The 22,409-nt window shown below is 39.3% G+C and overlaps 1 long non-coding RNA gene across 1 annotated transcript in view; it reads left to right on the top strand.

The window, feature by feature from the left end:
- The window catches only part of LOC113993393, a 38,324-nt gene that overhangs the window by 1,349 nt on the left and 14,566 nt on the right, over positions 1–22,409 (top strand). The window contains exon 2 of the long non-coding RNA XR_003542617.2: positions 113–229. This is a non-coding gene — a long non-coding RNA (uncharacterized LOC113993393). The remainder of the gene's footprint in view (positions 1–112; positions 230–22,409) is intronic.

The raw sequence follows: 22,409 nt of genomic DNA, 5'->3' as shown, positions 1-22,409 counted from the left end.
TGAAAGCTACTTGAACATAGTCAACATCACTGAGGATATTGCATGTATGTTTGTCTCAATTTAATAGAGAAATGCATGCTCAGATTTAAATGCCTTCTCAATTTATTTGCAGAAGAGAAAGGGAGGAAGAGGACATTGAAGACAAAACATGCAAAGAAAATCTCAAGTCAAGTTTGATTTTAAATAGAGCAAGATGTTATGAGAAGCTGTATGGTGAGGAACTGTACCAGTAAGTAGAAATGCCAGATTGTTCCTATACCACCGCACACATTTTAGGTAAATATAAATAGCACAAGTGTAGCATGCCCATGGAATTCACTTGCTCCGTGGCTCTAGCAGAAACACAGCAAGGTGTTAATATCTGTGTAGACATTTTGTCTGGGCGATTCTGCTGTGAAAGGCTAGTGCTGGTTTCCTCTTTCCATGGGGGGAGTAGAGATGGTCCACTTAACAGAAGTTCAAACATTAGGAATAAGCAGTGGGGAGAGAGGTTTTACGGACAATAGCCAGGCTCAAGGAGGACGGTTTGAACTATCATTTGTTATAACTGGATTCTGTGCTAAATCCAGGAATTTACAAGCTAGTCTGCAGGGGACTTGAGTTGACTTTGACACCAAATCAGGAACAACATCTCTCCTTGATCAAAACCAAATCCATGTAACTGTAGCCACTGGTTACAGTACCCTTTGTTATAAGTGCATCAGCTAATTTTTCTCAGTAAGGTAGAGAGTAATTTCATTACTCCATGTGTTGATTTTTCTTAAAAGAATTTGTAAATAGTTTCAGAAAAATCCACAGTTCCAGCAGAAGAATGTGACCCTCCAACAGTGCTATGGTTTTTATTTGTTTGATTATGGTGCCAGTTGTCTTACAGTGTGATGGGACTGAAAACAAGAAGAGTCTGATGCCAAAATCACTTTATGCTCATGATATTTTTTGTTTTGCTTTGTTTGGTGAAAAATTATGGCTGGTGAAAATACTAGATAAATCAAGGATGTTTATGATTCTTCCTTCACATGCCATGTGCCTCACAACTGACCAAGAAGAACTGTTTGAAACAGAGAACTAAAACAGTTTCTACACCACTTTAAGGCATTCTAGCTGCTCTTAGCTGTGTTGAGCATCTCCAGCTGTGGGGGTGATTACACACCTATTAAGAATCAGACAAATATCTATTTTGTGTGTTGGCAACTGTCAGAGTGAACAGGTAATCCCCATCACCATCATTACTGCTTTATGTGTGGACACACACTCATGCATGTATATTTATATGTGTGTATACACACATGTATTTAGAGATGCAAGTTCTTATGTTCCCTCCCTACATTTCTGGTGGTACCATAACACAATCCTTAAGAATGTTCTCCTACCTCCACCCCTATACTTAAGCAATGTGAGAGAGGAGAGGAACAAAGCTCTTCTGAGTGTAATACTAGTATGGTGTTAATAAATCTTGTCTGCCAAGCCAGATACTCCTGCGACACTGTAAACCTGTCACTTTGGCCCAAACTCACAGTAGAATTCAATACCTAAATATCTTTATTGATACTGGGAGTCTTTAGCCTCCCTACAACTTCCTAAATCAAGGATGATAGCATTCTACTACCAGACAGGGGTACCTGCATTAATGAAATTATCAGATTCCAAAGACACAGAGGCCCCAGACTGATTTCCTTGGTCTCACCTGTCTGCTAATCTGTTTATAACACCATGTCATTCTTGATTTATATAATCTTCAATCAAGTTATATCCTGTTGAACACCAGCTTCTCCTTAGTTGGCTGCCAGCCTGCCAAAGTGATAGCTTCAGTGGCAGCACCATGTAGGTGAGTTACAAATACGGTAGCTGAAACTACGGCATTGTCCTCTCCATTGTATTCTTTGTTGGATTTGTGTGATGCATCACACAGTGGCTGTGTGTAATCTGGAAAGGACCAAGCATGTGCTTGTGAACTGGATGAACTCTCTGTCTCAGTAGGACTTATTTCTTTTCACACAAAGACATGTAAATTTAAGGTGCATATGTATTTCAGTCTTGGTTGAGGCCATGCTGATGTATGCAGTGTGATTCCGGTATGTATTTTGTGATGCCAGTGCACCTCTGCTCTCTCATCTGGAAAGGAAGCAGTGCTAAGAATTCTCTGTCAAGGGTGACTGCAAAGATCAAACATTTTGAAGGCAGGGAAGAGTAATATTAAGAACATTTTTTGTTTGATAGAAAGCAGACTTTTTTTTTTGCTGTATCCCTCAAAGTCTATTGCCATAAAAGACAAAAAAGTAGCATGGTTCTGTAATACAGTATGTGCTAGTACACCACAAGCTACTTAAGAAAAAAAGGAAGATATGTATGGAATAGGTTGTACACGATATATCCTTGGAAGTGCTTAAGGGGATAATCCAGTCTCTTCCTTTCTTGAAGAATTGTAGGGCGCAGTTCTTAAAGTTCATGATCTGTATAATATATGGGAAAGGCAAAGAGAAATTAGGGTATTTAGGTAGCAGTTATTCAATCTGATGTTTTTGGAAAGAGCGATCATTTCCAAAGAGGGGAAGATGTTAAGTTCCAACGTGTCTGAGCAGATAGATTTTTATGGACCACTCTTCAGGGCTGAATACAGGAAGAAATTATTTTTCTGAGAAGTTGACCCTAGTCTGGTGTCTGAGCTAAAGACCATTAAAACTGCTAGGCAGCTTTTCAACTTGAGTACAGTTTAAACTGCAACTTTAATTCTGTATGGAGTATGGAGTTTTTTTATTAATACCAAACTTTTTAAATTTTGTCATAAAATAAAATAGATTTTTTTTAAAAAGACACCAACAAAAGTGCTAAAAGACAGCCAATCTAGTTGCAACACTTCTGTTAGCAGCCATTCTTTTGGCCCCATAAGGAGCAGACTCCATGGTTCTGCTCTTCCACATAGTTCTGATTTTAATAAGAACAGGAGGTATATAGAGAACAGAACATTTTCTGAAGGGGACCAGTACATGCCTCAGTATTAAAAATGTAGTAAATTAACAGTCCTCTCCAAGAACTGCTCCTTTGTATGATGGCAGCTCAGTGTGCTGTATTTCCTACAAAACCAGAGTTTATGACTAATATGCTGGTCAGATGTTACATGTACATTCATGCCAGTGATGGCAGTAACAATGGAGATATTTTCCAAGCTTTACACAAACTTTTTCTTTCCATTTCTCTTTTAAAAAAAAAGTGTAATTATCAGTCCACTTCAAGCACTTTTTTCTCCTCATCTAACCATCACCAACCCCCTCAGCACTCGTAAGCTGTGTGGAATCTAAGAGATTCCAAGACCTAAAAACATGTGATATCCTCTTGGATTCATGTTTAATGTGGAATCTCAATCTGAGTAAGGCCTCAGGATAAAGCATTTACTGACAGGGGGATGGCAAGGCAGTCGGGATTGTGTAGGCGTGCAGAACTGAGGAACCAGGGCTGCTCAATATGTTTTTAATCAAACTAAGAAATACAGCCATTGAATGAATAGAGCTGATTGACATGGGGAGTTCCTTGTTCTCCCCTTCCATCTGCAGCCTTTTCAGTAGCAGAGCAGAATAAAGAAATTTAAAAGGAGACTGGGACACGTATTTTCAAAGAAATGTTATACAAAATAGAAGCAAAATCCTCAATAAAAGAAAAATTGTTCTTTTGCTACAAAAAGCCTAATAAGGTTTTCCATGTTCTTTCCACAGAGAAGAATCAAACCCCCTCTCACAGTTTCCAGTGAACCAATGGAAGGTTCAGTAATGGAATAGCTGAAAAAAATTCTAAGTAGAAATTGTTTTTCATTATCATTCTCCTGACAGGAAAAAAACTGCTAGAAAAAAATCAGCTGTCCCACTGCTTTAAAAAAAGAAAACAAAAAAAAAAAGAAAAAAAATAGAATTGGGCTTTGAAATGTCTTGATGATAAAAAGGGAGCATTTTCAAGGGAAAATGCAGCCCTGATCTAATTATGGAAAGGAGTTCGCAGCCACACAGCTCTGACCTCATCACACCATGCAGGATCAGGCAGGGTCTGCACTGGGTAGGATGGGGGTAGTCAAGTCTTTGGGTAAAAGAGTGTGTCTGCATTTCCACATACCTGCTTTTTCTCCCATCAGTATGTTAACTGTGTATCCAGTTATAAAACATGGGAACAAAGATAATGGATGACCTTGAGGATAATTAAACTGAAATCACAGTGGTCTATTCTGAAGTAGGGAGCTAGGCAGAGGAGTTGTTTAAAAATAGGTAGATGGCCTACTAAAATAAATATAACAAATAAAAATATTAAAATTAAAAATAAAAAATATCCATGTCTGCATACCACAAGCTTAAAAATAATTACAGGTGAAAGCAGAGTGTATGACTGTGGAAAGAGAATCTGACACAATAGATATTCCTGAAGAGTGAGGGAGCGTCAAATTCAATGGGATATTGTAATACGTACTATAATCTCTAGAGCAAGGGTGGGTTAGGTTACAGAGTGAAGGGGAGGAAGGGGACTCTGCAGCTGCAAGACCATTCTATATAGACAAGAATTCAGTAGGTGAAGAAAACCAGATAGTAAAATATTTATCTATTAATGGCTGATAAAAGCAATTGTAAGTTAGGAGTAAATAAAAGGGACCACAGTGTAACTCTGAGAAACCTCCTCCGGGTAAGAAGCATGCCTAAGAGTAGCTTGCTAATATTCAATTTATAGAGGAAGAATTTTCTAATAAAAAATAAAAAATACAAGCTGAAACAGAGAAGCTAGTGAACAAGCTGTAGAACTGCGAGTAAAGGTATTCAGAGTGTTAGGCTGAGCAAGGAGTTTTTTTCTGAGTAACTTATAGTGGTCACAAACAACATACAGTAGATTTTAAAGTCTAGGTTGTCTAATGACTGCTTCTCTAGCTTCCCACTTCACACCCTTACTTTATGCTGAAGTATTTTCTAAGATATTCTTCTTTCTGCTCTTCCCCTTCATATCTTCCACAAAACAATTATAACAACAGTCCAGCTGTTTTCTTGCTGCTGTTGATATGTGCAGAAGACCCCCACACCACTGTACAGATGATAGACCAGAATGTCTCAAAGCGTCCTTGAGCTGCTTAAACTCATATCTTGCACACGCTGAAATCAAGGAGTTAAAGTTATGAGGGCTAGGAGGATACTCCACAGAGGTTAAGGTCAAACATATGCACAGAGTTCTTTGTAGGGAAGGATGCCATGCGAAAGTTTGAAAAAACCCCAAAAACCCAAACCCAAAACCCCTCTATATTCACAGTCACAACAAAGATTATTTGTAAAATATTTGAAAAATGATGTGGCCAGAGCCTGATGCACAATGGCTAATATTTCATAATTAGGTTAGTCTTACTGGCTCTCTACTGAATCCCACAAATATCAAAATTAAATTAAAAGAATTCAGAACAGATTTTCTGTAACTCTAACTTCTTGTTCTGGGTCCTAAGTAAGTAGGTGCATGGTGTGCATCATATGAACTGGACAGCAAAGCCAAGCTCCAGCAAGTAACTACAAATCCACATTTCAGAGTCAAACTCATTGGTATCAGTGGAAGCTTTGTCTTAACAGTGAAAGTGGATCAGGTTCCACTCTGGGCTAATCTGTGAATGCTTATGGTATTGATAGAGTATCCTAGGAGGATGAACATTTTTTAAAAGTACAGGAAAAGGAGTCAGGAAGAAAAAAAATAGTAGTAGCTTTAAAAATATTTAATTAATTAACCCCCCTTCCCAAGTTCTTACTTCTTTTTGTTCTAGCAAACCATCTATTTACTCAGGGAGTTTTCGTCAGAGTGGTTTTTGCATATACAGGCAATTAGTTCACTGCTTGTCACAAGTTTGGCTATCAAGTGATACTCTTCAAGATTTATTCCTCCTATGGACTAACAAGCTGGAAACCTTGTGATAAAATGAATCTTCATGAGCAACCCTTATAAAAACATGAGATTATCTTTAAGGAAGTGATTAGATTCCTTTCAAGTACTGCAAGTGAAATACACTCAACCTGAGGTCCTCCAGTTAATGAATTACATTTCTAGAATTTTGTTCCCCTGGAACTCAGATCCAAAATTACAACTTCTACCAGCCCTAGGGCTGGATCACATTTCTGTGAAAATCAGAATAATTGCATTGGCTTTACAGGCAACACATGCAGGCTCATAATGATGATTTAAAGATGAAACTTTTCTATTAAAACGTTTTCAAAGGATTGGCAACATTTTTCCACATTTGCAACATGTAGGAAAGTTCTTTTGTCATGGTCACAAACCCTTAGAATTAGACAGGTATTCAAAACATGTCCTGGAGACGTGGGAAGGATTAAGTTTTGCATGTCAGTTTTATTTTTTCTTTCATTTTGTTTTGTTTTACTTGCTATTTGTGCAGCTTCTTGGTGCTAATTTGTGGTTTTCAAAAGCATATTTATGTAGTTACTTTATAGAAGATAAACAATCGATTAAAAAGACAGATTCAGTCCTATGTGTACTTAGCCCTCAGGCTTTCAGAGAAATTTAAATGGTTCAGAAGTACAAATTCCTGTTAAAAAGTTGGGAATATGATGCTATTTTTATAACCTATTCTCACATCTCATTATTTAAGTAATTGTGTCCTCACCCATCCACCATGTTTAGGAAAGAAAAGAACTTTGCACAGTTGCATTATATATGACGAGGAAAAAAGAAAAGGGGAAATTAAAAAAAAAAAAAAAGGAAAAGAAAAAAGAAGAAAATAAGGCACACAACCATAGGACTACAGAAGAGAAGAGATAGCCTCTAGTTCTGGAAAAACTTCCTGTTCCTAAATAGGTCATTAATCATGTACTTGAAGTTAAGCACACACTTATGTGCCTTGCAAAATTGGGTATAGGAGGAAACTGTGTGCTGAGTAGCACATCCTGACTTTGTTTCTTAAAACAACATCTTGTCTTTAAAATCTTGTCCGTTCTGTCTGACTGGAGAATTGATAATCACAGGACAAAATCGATCTAGGCTCTGGAGCAACTGATTACTGGCAGGTCAGCTGGAGCATATCCTGAGCTTGGGGCTAATTAGTGGAGTTTTCCAGTTGTTAAGGGGCCTGCTGGAGAAGACTATGAACCCAGCACTTGTATTTCTGATTTTATTAGTACTGGGACAGAAATTGGGAACAGATCCTCATTTGTTACATCCATCCTTACTTGCAAGTATCTGAGTGAAAAAAATAATAATTAATGAATAGATTTTTATTTACATTCTGGTACCTTTGTATAGCTGTATAGTAAAAAGGCCTTCATGTGAGAATAAACAAAAAAATGACACTGAGTTATACAGTAGTATAAATAACTTTTCTGTAAATGTGAATCTGACCTCAAGTTTTAGGAGCTCCAGAACGAAAGAATAACATTGTTAAAAAATAAGGGGCAGAGAGGCTTAAATTCGGGTACCTAATTGCTTTGCAGACATTCAGCACGCAAAAATAGCAGGCAAAGGCTTGCTAGGAAGAGTAAGACACTGTGATACATAAAGACATTTACCCTTAGGTAAATCATGAGTAGTCCTCCTGCAATCAACGGATTGGTGTAAGTTGATCCTGGAACAAGATAAGACTGAGATAACATTTGCTCAAGTTACCTGCCTTATTATTGGAGCGATTGTCGGCTGCAGCTGCTGCAGCACTAGAGGATAAAAGGAGAATGCTTGAGAACTAATTAACAAGTTACCAGCTGAGTGGGTCTCATTATTTTGAAATGTAAATACTTTTGTTGATTAAATCTGGACTATTAGCTCAGCTCTTTGAACTGAAACAGGAAATTTCATCAAAAGTGAAAAATGAGGAAGCAAGGAGCTTTGTGGTGTTACTGAAATAGCTGATCCTTTGGGGAGTGTCCCAAGAATGTATGGAGAGCTAAAAGCAGGAGCTTTTATATTTGAAGTTACCCTCTGCAACTGGAGCTGTGAGAGGCTCTTGCTCTCTTCAGACTATGCATGAAGAAAGACATAACTTACACTGACCAGCAGTTACCAAATAGTAAGTTTAATGATAAGACAAACTCCTATTCAGCAGAATCTTGGTAATGTTTCACATAAACCTAAGTTCTAGCACAGAACAAAAGTTTCTTCTCAGATCCTTACCATAGATTTTTTGTCTACCTCAGATGTCTGGAGTTCCTGTTCATGAACCCAAATTTCTGCACACATAAAAAAGGACGTGTAGTGGATTTAGACACCTTCCCAACTGACTCGCGTAAGAATAATCGTTACTTTAAACACCCACTGAAAGGCACACTTTTTTATATAGGAGGTCTATATAGGTTTATAGAGAGCAGGGTGGAGGAAAACCATTGAAGTGAGCAAAACAATAATGGGTAACAAAGCTGTCCTTTCAAAACTTCTGGTTCTGTGATGTGGATCTCTAGATCTGAAATACGTGTTCAACTTCTGAACAACATATTCTTGACCTATGTCAGGGAGCCAAGACCATAGCATTTGGATTTTGCAATCCACTTTTCTTCTGTCTTCTTTCCAGCATAGAAGGAGACTCCCCAGGCTTATTATTACCAGAAATTGCAGGGATCTTCTGTCTACCTTTGAAGACTGTTACGTGAAGTACGTACCTGTATATTGAATGACCAATGGAGCAATAGGATAATCTGAAATATTACTGCACAGCTGTACAGCTCAGCCACCTTGTCAAATTATCATACTCTGGGTGCTGAAACTTTTGCACAGTGAGCAGCGTTTTTCGTAAAGTTTGTGGTGAAGGCTTTGGGAAAGCTGACCAAAATTGCTATTATGGTTTTTATCTCCACCATTACTGTCACGGATTATTGCTCAAGTTCTGGATTAGCATTTGTTTTCACTGCAAAGTAAAACATAAACTGAAAAAAACACAGAGTAGGCATACAAGATAATTTTCATGTGTGTTTAATACAGCACTAGTAGAGCATTATCCAAAATGACTTATACCCTCTCCAGCAATGATAGCTCTAGGAAAAAGCAAATATTGCCACTCCAGTAATGTTCGCCCAGCAATCAGTGAGTGGTATACAGTGCTCAGTATGTCTTTGCTGCAATAATCAACTAAGAAAATGGAGAACTGAGGTCTTCCAATTAGAAGTATATAATAAATGCTGACACTGAAGATGTCCACCCTGTGAATCTTTCTTAAGTTATGCATTTATTTGATTCTTAGTCAGTACCACTTGAAACTCCTGCTTCAGCTGACCACCTCTCAGTATCCATACCTTCTATTTTAACATTATATTCCACATGTGAAAACAGATGCTTGTCACCCTAGGTCCACACAGCATTCACCAGTTCTGCCTCCAAAAACAATCAGTACCAGCTTTATCAGAGGATATAATCCTGCAGCTTGGGAGATATTGAAAATATGCTGCCAGGGAATGTTTTCTCCTATTCCTATGAACTGCATAGTGTCCTGATACAGACTTCATATACTTTGATTACATGACATCTGTCTTCTTCCTGCAAACTCTTGTTTCCTTCTCTTTGCTTGACTGATGCTAAGATTTGCCTTCCTGTGTACCAAATCACTGAGATTTGAAAATAAAAGGCTGGAGTCTTGCTTAAGTTCTCCTTCACCACTTTATACTGCTGGTGAGGCAAGGGAGGCAGCAGTCCTCTTCACACAGTGAGGACGGGAGTTCCAGCTCTTCTATGTCCCTGGAGCACTCCAAGCAGCTACAGATTAGTGATGTGAACCCCACACAGTCAGTGAATGAAAGCTGGTTCCAGTTCTCTGTGTCTGCAGCGCATGGCACAGAACTTCTTACAGGAGAGATTCAGCAACCACTCTAAGCAACTCCATCAAGGACAAATTGTTAGTCTGATTCACGTATGCTATTTTATTATTCCATTAGCATTCACAAATGTCTCAATATCCAGCATTTTTCCATTACACCCTCTGTAATTTGCCAGTGCTTCTCCCAGGACAAATATTTGCTGTGGAAAGATGAGTCTGATTATCTTGTATTTAAGACTGTAGCCTTTTCCTTTCCTTCTTTTCTGATAGCTTCATTATTGTTTTTGGCATCTGAGTCACAAGAAGGTGTTACACAAAGGGTATTTACAGTATAATGAGTTCAGTGTTGTTGAAAGCTAAAGTTCATTAGCCTCACATTTAAGACTATTAGAGCAGAGAGGCTGTAGTGAAGCATTGTGTTTGTCATTTGCACAGTGTTTCTGAAAAGCAAACAGCACAGTTACTCTGGACACTTCCTGGCTTCCTTTCTATCCTGGGAGCTGATTTTCATTTGCAATAGAGTCCAATATTGCAGAATGGAGATTGATGGAACCATTCAGCACAGTGTCAGCAAGTGCACATCACCTCTGCTCTGACCATCACCAAAGTTACCAGGAGAATGAATCAGAAAGGATTTTAGCAAAAGATGTTGTCGGTACCATAGTGACCACGCAGTTGCTAAGGATGTGATTAGCACTCGAATTGCAGGAACGGGAGAGTTAATTGCTATGTCCTCATTCCATTTCTCTAGGGGAATACCTGTTTGCCAATTCTACGAGACAAAAAACCCTGCCTCTTGATTTTACAGCATATGAAGCCAGCACCTGTTTGACCCTAAACATCTCCGTTATGAAACTAGAATACATAACTGTTATCCACTAGGTGCAGCACATGCAATGCTAACAGTTGCCCTCTTTATCCATTTTTTTTCTGTATTTCTCCCTCCCATGCACAACACTCACTTACTTACTCAGTTCCCTCTGGAAGTTTGATAGCTTTTTTTTTTTTAATGTAAGTCTGAAATGCAGCTATTAAGCTGAAGAAGGCTCAAGGAAATGAACTAAAATGTCTAGTGAGAAGAAAAATGGCACTGTAAGGATGGGATAAAAAAAAAAGCTCAGGGTAATAGAGATTGATCACTCAATCTGTCCATGCCCTCAAATAAAACTGAGTGAATTTAACATGTTAGGTTACAGTTAAGAAGCTGAATTGTTTATGTGGATAAAATATAGTTTCAGATTATCATGGGGGACATTTATTTATTTTTGCATATATGAGTCATTTAGGCAGTCCCTTTATATGAGTGAAAATATGTTTATTTTCCCACTCCCTGCTGTTGTGTGTTCTATTAATATCACACTGGTTGCAATAGACGGATAAACTAGAAACTATTTGATGTTGAGTTGGTTTTTCACTTTTTCTCTTCTTTTCCTTCTTCAGGCAGCTATTTTTATAAAGCAGTTCAAATGCCCCCAGGCACTTTTCATACAAGTTTTCCTCCATTTTTAAAACAGGGCTTAACCCTGTGATAACAACCCACAAGAAAGAAGTAGCCTATGAAAGGTCTGTGATGTCTTTCATCCCTTTCAGACAAGATGGAGGTGACACTATTTTCCTAGCTTCCCAAAACAAAGCACTGGGCAGTCAGAAGTGGCCCCGCTTCCAGCTGCTTCTATTTGACTAAAATAAAAGGAAAAAAGCTAGAAGATGTCAAAAGAGATGGTAAAGTGAATAGGACAAGAGTGTTTCTGTGAGATACATGGGTCCCTGTTGTTTACCACTAACCACAACTACCATCTCCCCCTCTGTCACTGAGGACATTTCTGGTAGCTGCTACTACAGATGCTGTTGCCTCTTTCCTTATGGCAGAAGCTAAAGGGACACTGATAAATTTGTTCCTTCTTATGCTGCCCATAACCTCTTGGAGTTGTTTCTCTTTGTTCTGCCATTCCTATGGCTCTGTTTGGATTTTAGTAAATTATGGACACTCTGAGCAGGGATCTGATGCCACATCATGCTTGGCACTGTACATACAGACTACAGTGAGGATACTGAAGAACTTATTATCTAAAGAGATGATGCACAACAGGTTTACAAAGGAAATCAGTGGAGAAAATGAATGCAAAGTGTTCCCAGCTGAGTCAAGCAGTTCCCAGCTGAGGGAGGTGTCAGACAAAGGAGAGCTCAAAGTCTAGCAGTTGGAGCCAGAAGACCTGACTTTCCAACCTGACTCGGCTGTTTTTGCTCATGTGAAAATGAGGGAGGGAATTAAAGCACCCGTACTTGATGAAAAATGCTTTCCCCTTGATGGAGGCAAGGGGATTTTACTGGGGGCTCCAGGCAGTTATCTGTGGGCTTCTGAACTCACATAAACTGAATTGTGCTATTCCTGCTGTCTGTAGCAAAGCAGGATGGCAATGAAAATGAAATCTACTTCACACCCTCAGCCAGCATGACCCAGTTATCTTGCAGCAGACATCTATCAGGATGTTTGCCTTGCCTGTGACTGAGCAGCAAGCCTTCTTTAGTGTTCCTGGCTTGGCTCTTGCTTTGTCCCCCATTTGTCTCCCATTTGTAATGTGTCACTCTCCTTGTGCTCCATACTGTCCAGGTTGCAAGGTGTGTGCTATCTATGGGGAAGAGCACTGGCTTTGTTTTAAATGTCACTATACTTTGCCCAGCATGGCCCTGACCTCTTGGTATTGATTTTAAGAGCTACAGAAATAGAAATTAATACATAAATTCTCCCAACCTAGCAATAAAGGAAGGGTGGGCTGGTTGTGACCCCATAATGCATGTGAAGACTCCCTAGGGGTCTTCAACCATAAGTTGTCACTCCATGATGGAACACATATTTTGAATGTAACCTCACCTGCTTTCTCCTTGTGGGCAAGTGCTTCTGTCTTTTTGTTCTTTCTTGATCATATATTTTGGTTCACATACAACCCATCTGTGTCCTTGCCCCTGCCGGTGGGAGGACAGTAATTCTGAAAGGGCATTAACGGTCTTATCATTTTGTACATGCTTTAGATAGATCATCGAAAGTGCCAACTCTTCCAAAGATACCACTGGGTAGTAAGCAAATGTTACATAAAGGCAAAGAGCTACATATTATGCTTCAATGGCTTAGGCAAACAGATAAGAAGACATGGACAAGCTTCCTGGAGAGGGAATCTAAAAAGACCAGCAACAGGGAGCTACAGATAGGAAGAATGCATTCGAAGAGAAAGCAGGAAATTAAGGACAGCTATATTGGTGTCAGTCCTACTTTCCTAAAATCCAAGGGAGATGTATCAGCATCTACAAATAAGAGCAAGATCGAGACATAAAAACTTATCCCCTCACTGCCTATTGCTTGCATTGAATATGCTGATATTATCTACCTTCTCAGTTACTTTATTCAGCAAAGGAAATAAGCCTGGTAAAATGTGCCATATGTCTTCCCCAGGAACAAGTTCACATCATCTGAGTGTTTTTGATCTAGGACGTAATTTTCTTCTGGTGTTACTAGCAAAATCAGTGGCATAACCCTATGAGTCATCCTGTACAGCAGCAGTTTTTGAAGGTGTTCTTCTTTTTAATGCTGCATATCTTTTAATAAGTCTTTTTCCAAAGTCCTCAGGCCCTAGGAAGCCAATTTATAACACATCCCTTTTTAAATGCATGTGCCAGAAACCCACACTTTCAGCATGTCAAGAATGGGAGCTTGACGTTAATTTCTTAAACCTGTAGCTGGGATCCTAAAATAAGCACCAGATTTTTCAAGAGGGATGAAATCTAAAGAGCTTCAACCCATTCTCAAGAAATTATGTATTTGGTCCTTTTGAAAAGCCAGAAGATAAAATAGATGGGGTTTGTAATGCAGGACTCATTTTCTACCATGTGTAAAGTGTACTGCATTTTACGCTGGTTTCTTTTTAGAGTTATAGCCATCCATTAGAGAACTGGACCAGGGTCCAGGAATTTTCAGCACCTCTTACATTTGATCAGATCTCTTGGCTGCACTTTCACCTTCTATAAAATCAAAGGTGGGGAGGGAGGGTAAAAATCTAAGGGGAAGAGAGGAAATTATGATGACTAGATTTAGGAAGCAGATTGAGATCTCCTGAAGAAAACGAGACAGAAGAGTCAGCAGTTATTGTGGGGCACCACAATCATACTGGACTAGAATGTGTGCAGATAGCCTCCCCAGGAAAAGGAGAACTTGCTCTTATATTTATACAGAGATGTAGGTATAATTGTTATAGGACTGCACAGTCCTGATGTAATGACAGGGAAATTGCTGCTCTGCTCTGTGACTCTGTCTTATAACCAGCCCTCTGCCCCAGAAATCATTGCCCAGTTACATTGTTCTGCTGGAGAAATTTCTGTTACTGCTCCAAAAATATGAAAAATATGTATATTCTACCTGGCTTTCGGAGAGCAAATTGTGGCTGTGCCTGGAAAATTACTTCCTTGGCAACTATTTATACTAACAAAGCATGTTCCTTCTGTGCGAGCAGATCCCAGGAGGCAAAAGCATTTAGCATTCCATAACTTGGGATCACAGTGGCAAGACTGGCCTTGAGGTTTTTTGGTTGTTGTTTTGTTTTGGTTTTGGGGGGTTTTTTCTGTTTTTTGGTTTGGTTTATTTGTGGAGTTCTTATCATGACTAGCAGTCTCCTAAGCAACAAAATGGTAGAAAGAAAAATAGCAACTAGGCTAATAACAAAGCTAAGGGAAATCCCTGCCTGAGTCATTGTAGAAAAGGGAATTAGCAGTCCCCTTGAGCCTTGAGACACTTATTCAATAGAAAAATTGTTCAAGTTTATCATCCTGTCACCTGATGAAGATGTGGGATATGTGCTTAACAGGTCTTCCTAATTTTAGAGCAAAAATCTCTCCTTGCCTTGCCTCCTGCTTGCTTTTAAAAAGCAGCATTTTAACAATTGAAGAGCGAGACAGCCCTCTTTTCAGCAGGAGCTAAATTCGTAGAGACCAGATTTTGTTCCCAGATTGGCTCTAAATGGGAAAAAAATCTGGCATTTCTACAGGCTTGCTCTTGCTTTTCAAGCTACAAATGGGAGCAGAATCTGACTCTTCAGTCAACTCCATAAGGGCAGCTCTTGCATAGCGTGTAGTTTCCTCATTTCTCTACACAGGCCTCATCTCAGATCTCTTCTCTCTGAAGGATGTGGTTTCTTAGGGCTGATGCTTGCTTTATCTCTAAGCATTTATGCTGATGCCTTAAGCATATTCCTACAAAACAGAAGATTGTTCAACTGTGTTTCTAGAGCATGCAGTGGTCAGCTCTGAGTCAACACTTCCACAGGAAGCCACAGTGCAGTAATAAGGTGTTTCAGTTTGTCCAACTTTCCAAAGGATCAAGGAACTCTCAGAACAACCTTTGGCTGAACTCAGGTATGTTCAAAAACACATACCAATTTTTGAATGAGCCACCCTTACTCTAAATGTCCTGCAGGTTCTTTCCTATTTTTGCGGCCTTTCAGCACATACATTACTTTAATCAACATGCAGTGTAAGTTGTATGTTGATCTTAGCTCTTCTTGTGTATTACTTATTACATGGCTTCTCAGTATTAGAGTTTCTTTTTTCATCATCCCCTTGTGGTTTTGTTCAGGCCTTTTTATGTTGGTAATGCAATTAGCAGCTATTTCTAATAATCCTCATCATTTTTATAGAAAACAATAATACAACCAAGCAACAGAATTAATGAAGTCTAGTTTCCTCTGAAATTGTGTCCCTGCCCACACACAGTCTGTAACCCACTTCTGCACAATTTCCATCATAAGTGTGCCAAAAACCACCCGCAATTTCCTCTGCTCTTCTCTTGGAGAGGCCCCCCCTTGCTCTTTTCAAACAAGTCCTAATTGCTGACCTCAACATACACCCCTTTCCCTCTTAAAGGCACTAACGTGGGGTCTGTACTCCACACAGTCACCTTTTCTTATGGAGCTTGCAGAACTTCTCACTTTTGTGACCTCTTTCACATTGCCAGTTTGGCCGAAACAGCCAGCTGGTTCATGAGTTATTAAGGAGAGGCTGAGAGATGGACAGTGTGATCTCTCAGACCTTATTTCTTCAGGAAAAGAGGATAAAACCAGAAGGTGATTAGAGCCCAAACGTTTATGTCTATGGACCTGGGTTTTTCAGCCGTCTTTATCCCAGAGAGCTGGTGATTTTGTTGAGGAGTTATTATGTATACTCCTGCATATTATCTAATCATTACATTTTATCATCATCCACTGAGGACAATATAAATGTTTTAGTATAATAGTTGATTTGTCTAGTTGGCTGTGAGAGACTGGGAATTGTATTTAACCAAGGCAACAATTCCCTTCTTTTTTAAAAAGCTTAGAAGTTTCCAGGGACTTTGTCTGACTCCTGATTCCCCTCCCTTAGTGTTCCCTGTCTTGTAAATTGGCACATGTTGCCAAAAGTGCCTGCTGCCCAAGGAGTGGATGGCATGGCTTCCTGTCAGGCTGTCAACATAGTTCTTTTAATCAGTCAGGGATTTGTTGCCGAATGAAAGAAATCTCCCCCAGACATCTTTCAAGTGAATGGTTTCCACAAAATTCCCAACCCAAGTTGCCGTGGGAAAGTGGGTAAAAAGGTTTTAGAAATCAAGCTGTGGTCTCAAGCATGTTAGGATTTACAGGGTCACATCCAGCATTGCTAAGGCCAGGAGAAGTCTGATAATGGACTCAGTGGGTGCAGGATTAAGCCCATTGCCACTTAGCTACCATGGTGACAGAAACTTTAGAAATTTCTGAGACACTGCTGGTGTGCTGGACTAATTTCAAGCTTAAATTTAGAATAGTCTGTACAGGCAGTTTAACACTGCCATTTAAATTATAGCCACCTATCTTTTCTCCTTAAACATATTAGATAATACTTATTTACAATATTTACATCTTGGAGGTACATTGTGGTTTTACCAATTCTCTTTCCTTTCATCTAGAAAAAAGGGCTGCTCAACAAAGAGGATGATTTCTCTTTAAGCAGCTTCTGTTTCTACTCTTGGGTTTGGAAAATGCTGTTGTTCTTTAGTGAAGAGCCCTCTGAAATGCTGGATTTCTGTGAGGTCAGAACTTGCCACCCGCTCACTTTAACCTCCTCCTGACACAGCATCATATTAATGTTCCTGGTGGGTTTCTCAAAAGCATCTGTGTGTTTTGAAGCTGAGAAAGAGGTGGAGCCAGTAATTTCACCAAGTACTATGGCACCATGTCAACATTTGGGTTTAGTCCTCTAAGTAAAACCTGCTGCACTTCATATAGAAATCTAAGGACTCTCTCAAAAAAATGTGACCTTTAAGCAGGATGTTTTTCACTAGAATACCTGTTAAACATACTATCAAATGCTTTTCATGGTTTTTCTTTGGAAAAGCAGAATGGGAAATTTGCACTACATTGCTAAAATACTATGTGTGAAAAACGTGAAAAGCAAAAAATATTGATTAGATCTAGGATGCTATGTGTTTTTAGAGTAGCCCTGTGGTTAGAAAGTTTGTTTTCCTTTGAAACCATTTCTCATTTTAAAGCTCTGTGTCTCAGTTTGAATGCTACAGGATTGTGAGTAGGGCCCATTCTGTGCTCTGTAGTCCACCTTGCTAGGTACCCTTATGCAAGCTGGTTCTCTTTCTCTTCAGTTCACGTGCTTTGTTGGGTAGTTTCACTTCCTACTAAGAGTAAGACTTTCAGTAGCCATGTGGGCTTCACTGTGTTGGCCTCACTGGAGGTACTGTAGTCACATAAAAAAATATTTTTACTGTTCGAGTTCAAAACTTGTTCTGCAGTAGGTGTTGTTGTATTTGATGTACAGGAAGGTGAAATAAATGGTGTCTATCCCTGAAAGGTTACAATATGGGAAAGTTCTTTTCTGGTCACTTTTGCATCAACATAGAACCTCCAAGAGGACCTTCATCTGGACTAAAGAATAGCATAGCTTGATCAGTGGGACTGACCACACTGCCTAATTTGAGTGATTCTACACAGCAGGTGTAGGGTTAGAACAAGTGTTGTCTCAGCAGCTGTCTTGGGCTAAAGAACTCAGCTAGAGTTCCTGATTTTCCTTGGTAGATAGTCGAAGAACTCAGTCTTCTGCTGATAATATAAAGAAAGCATACAGTAGATACAATATCAGATTCCTAATAACCTGGACGAAGCCCATACATTACAGATGAAAAAAGCTTCATGACCATCTTATCCATACACTCGCTAAGGAAGTGACAATTTCTGGAATTTACTCTTTTTTAATCCCTGGCATACTGTGTGTCATAAGATAATCAATGGGTGAAGCCAGTGGCTGTCTTTGGATCCTTGAAAGTCCATGGGATCCACAGAAGTAATTAAGACAAAACAAGTATATATATGAAAAATACATCTGCTGAACAGAGTCATAAATATTGGAAAAGGTTGAAAACTGAAGATGAACATGCAACTCCACAGTTTGAAGGGGGACACAAAAGAGAAGAGCTTGAGACTTCAATGACTCAACTAGGCACCCATACCCAGAAATGTACCCCAGAGATCAATCCAAGGAGATAGATAGTCTTACATTGTCCATTTCTAACTTCTTGGATTCCACGCATTTCCATGTCCTTTAAATAGAACAGGGCTCCTATCAACCTCTTGATCTGTTCTTCTGGCACACATAATGGCAGTCCTATGTGCAGATGGCACCACAGGGGTTTTACTGACTTTTTTCCCTAAAAAACATGTCAAAACTTCTTTTGGATTCACTGCTTCTCCACCCCATTGTTCTCCTACTTCTTCCCATTTCTTTGCTGATTACATTGCATGACTTTTCTCCCACTTGTAAGATATATGCTTTATTTTATAATGTTTCTCATGCACTAAAAAAACTGCTAAGTCAAGCAGTTACCAGAGCTGGAAGATCTTCCTCCAACTGGCACAGCCATCATGTAGTAGCCATCATGTTAGCTTTAAGTACAGATTACTATTAAGGAGCTTGTATTACCTTGGCTGTTTGCCCAGCATGTCCTTGATAACTCAGGGTCACAAAAAATGAGTAATACTCTGGTCCTACCCAATAAAACATAGGCTCATAATGATGAAAATAGCCTTAGCATTCAGGAGTCCTTTAAATCTGGCACTCCAAATTATATGAAAAAATGGTTTAGATTGCTTTCCATGGTTTAGATTGCATTTCCATGAATAATTGCTATTAACCCTTATTCCCCTTCTTGCCTCTTCCCAAGACTGTTATTGATTCCCAGTTGCTTGGATGATAAGAATATCCTTGAATAGTCTTTTAGGGATTTAAGGCACTAACAAGTTTCTGAAATGAATGGGACTTTCTGGGTAGCAGATGAAATACAGCTGGATAGATTTCTCCATGTACAAGTAGCTCAATATCTGCCCCCGAGATGGGAGCAATACCAAGTAATGCATTTTGACTGTGCAGACTTGTGCAATCATTTCCCCAATAAAAATACATTCTCCTGGTGTGGGATGGTTTGTTATCCCTGAGTATTTATAGTATTTTCTCGTCAACAGTTTGACACTGGGCTAGCTTTCCCAGATTTCTACATCTAGATAGTGATTGCTTTAAGTGTTTTCACAATTATACCATAATTGGTTCAGACCAATGTCACTAGTAACTGGTGAAGCAAACTCCAACAAATTCATAGACAGTTCCAGTATTGCAAGTGTTGATCACAAGGGACATTGTTAATCCCAAGAAAAACTCATTTTCCAAGTAGAAGCTAAAGCATAAGCCCCCCCAAGACCCCTTAAAAAAGATCTTCATTTGTTTCTAACTAGGAAATTTGGGGGGGAAAGAACTATCGACAGGCAAACCTAAACACTTTGCAGAAAGAGTGACTGAAGTGAGAAGAGAGAATTTGGGATAAAGTGACCTTTTTCATAGATTCATGTTTTGTGTTTAGGAACTAGGAACACAGACATGAAACACAAATGTACTATTTGTGTGTTAGATGATGGCAGTGGATGGGGGATACTTGCTACAACAGTTTGATTGACCTACCCTGGCACTAGTAGTGAATGACATAAAGGCCTGGACTGCAATCTCAGGATGGGAACTTCTCTTATGTGCCTCTGGGAAATAGACCTTTACACCTAATTATTACAGAGTGTGTTGCCTACTCTGTGTTCCTTGATGCCTGCTTATGGCTTGTGCTCAGTATCTCCCTCATTATCCTTCTTCCGCCCTGTGCCTCACTAATCAGAGCTAAGTAACATTCATCAGTAATCCTTTTTCTTCCCAGGACTCTCCCAGGTAAAGCTGTATGGGTGTTTGAGAACAGGAAGTTTGTATTATAAAAGCAAGGACTGTCTCCTTTAGACACTCATGCAGAAGAAGCTAAAGCTAGGAAAATGGCATTATTAGTCCATCTATGACCTATCCATTTCCTCTTTCCCACTGCTAAAGCCATCTTTGTCAGCACAACAAATTTCCAACATCTTTGCAAATTCTCTCCCTCCTCTAGGGATTTTCTATTGCAGTTGGTACTATGCAATCCTAATTTGCTCTCTAAATTACACTGCCTTCATTTGAGGCACTCCCACACAACAGAGTGCAGCTGTGATGGGATGCGCCTTGGGTCAGTGTACTGAGATGAATTAAAAGATGTGAGGATGACATTACATTTGCTCTTTCTGCTCGCCACTGGCTGCCTTCTGAGTAGTGCACTCATATCTTTTGCCAGCTTGCAGAAAAGGAGCAGGTTTTATGAATGCCTAACATGCACATAAACAGACTCCATGAGATTTGGCAGACAGGAGCAAGTGATGACGTGCTGTCATCAAATGATTCCTTTATATTTTATACCAATAAGGATCATCCAGATTTTTTGGAAGAGAGGTACATGAAATATAAAATACATTTTAGACAAGATCTTCATTAAGAATACCCAAGCTTGCTAATCCTAATGCCTGGTCATAACCCCTGGTAATTTTTTCTTATTATTTGTCCCCCCTCAGCTGAGTGATAATGAAAACAAAGTAGCCATGGCCAGCCATTCATGTGGAAGGAAATTGTTAGCACAGCGTGGGTTCCACTGTGGGTTTCGTATATGATATAACTGGACATCCCATCTAGTCAAGAAAACCCAGCTCTAGATAAAGCCAGAAGAAGACACAAGGAATGAGATACAGCTTATCAGGACCATGTATACCTACAGCTTGTTGGCTAAAGGGAACCCAAAATGAGATCAAGATACTTTGATTTAATTCAGAGCCTGACCCTTCTGTCTGAAGTAGGTTCCCAGACTACAACTGAAAAATTGTCTGGAACACACTGAGAACATCCTTCTGTGTTTCTGAATGGGTTTGTTCTTATTCAGACTCCTTAAAATTTTCATACACAGTGTAAGATGTTCAAGTCTGAGAGTTTTCCACTTGGAATAGAATCTGCACAAAAGAATAATGTTTGGAGCATAAGCAGATTATCAAGAAGTAACAACTTGCATTGCAAGTACTTCCCCAAAATGTCATCTGACAGAGGTGTTTTCCACAGTCCCCTCAAAACTGTAGGTTTCTGCTCTTCTGTCATATGATACTCTAAGAAATGAGGCTACACACGTTCATTTAATACTGTAGTTCCCTTGTGATATCTTCACTTTCCTTAATGAGGGCAGTGTTGCTAACTTGTTAGGAGCCTGAGGACTGTATCAAATTACATGGCGTGGAGGAGAAATTAACAGAGGAGCTTCTTGTGTGACATGGAATGAAATCACTGACAGCCCTTTTGTCGATCTTTATTTTTGTATTACAGACAAAATGTTAACAATTATAATATAGAACACTTACTCAGAAGTGGGATGTCCTTTTTTTTTTTCAGTAACCTGAATGACTAAAAGTAATTAAACCTTCTTAGTACTGATTATATAATACAGCAGCCACAATGTGGGTGTTTAACTGTGAGAAAGAGAGGAAAGGATCATAGGTCTTGGTAAAATTATTGGGAAGAAATAACAATGAATAGCAGACTACTAGTTTTTCATAACTTTTAGTTTTGCTTGTGTTTGCATGAGTGAATTGTAAGTCACACTATAGGAATCTCAGTAGGATAATGCTGTGCTCCTGCTAACATGCAAGAAACCGGAATGTGGCTCTTTCCATACTTCATCATAAAGCAAAACCTGTCAAGGGTCAGAGAAAGCAATAAAGAAATGCAGGAGAGGGAAAGCCAGGATTCATGAAGTAGGGGGAGTTTCAGTAGAGACATCCCTACGGTGTTTTTCTTTGAAATTTTCCCTTGCAAAACATGGTTGGTAATATACACCCTCTCTGCAGTGATTTTTGTCAGCCATACATATCACTCTTTTACAAGCACAAAAGATACAGAGAGAAGTCAGCAAACTGGGAGGGTGTATGAAATAGAGAGCCCATGTAAAGTTTGTAAAGATTACTTTGTTGCAGCCTTGGCCTTTTAGTGGTTGTGGCTTGCTTGTGCAATGTTAGTTCCTGAAACGGGTTGTAAGCACTAATTGCAGGATGTCTATTCTGCAGTGGCAATGGGGCAAGGTGCTGCTTTCGCACACCTTCATTTATGGCTTCACTGTGCAAAGTGGGTGAGCCATTGCTAACAGGTCCAAGGAGCTGTGAGCCCAGGCATAATCAGTGTGCTGACAGCAGCAGACATTCTTCTAGATAATTATTATTGCCAAATATCTACT

Source organism: Pipra filicauda, unplaced genomic scaffold (genome assembly GCF_003945595.2).
Source record: "Pipra filicauda isolate LSUMZ 115617 unplaced genomic scaffold, ASM394559v2 scaffold74_size2892960_pilon, whole genome shotgun sequence".
In the NCBI taxonomy this organism is placed as follows: Eukaryota; Metazoa; Chordata; class Aves; order Passeriformes; family Pipridae; genus Pipra; species Pipra filicauda.
The sequence above is the reverse complement of the archived record's forward strand: the minus strand, read 5'-3'. Positions and strand labels throughout refer to the sequence as shown.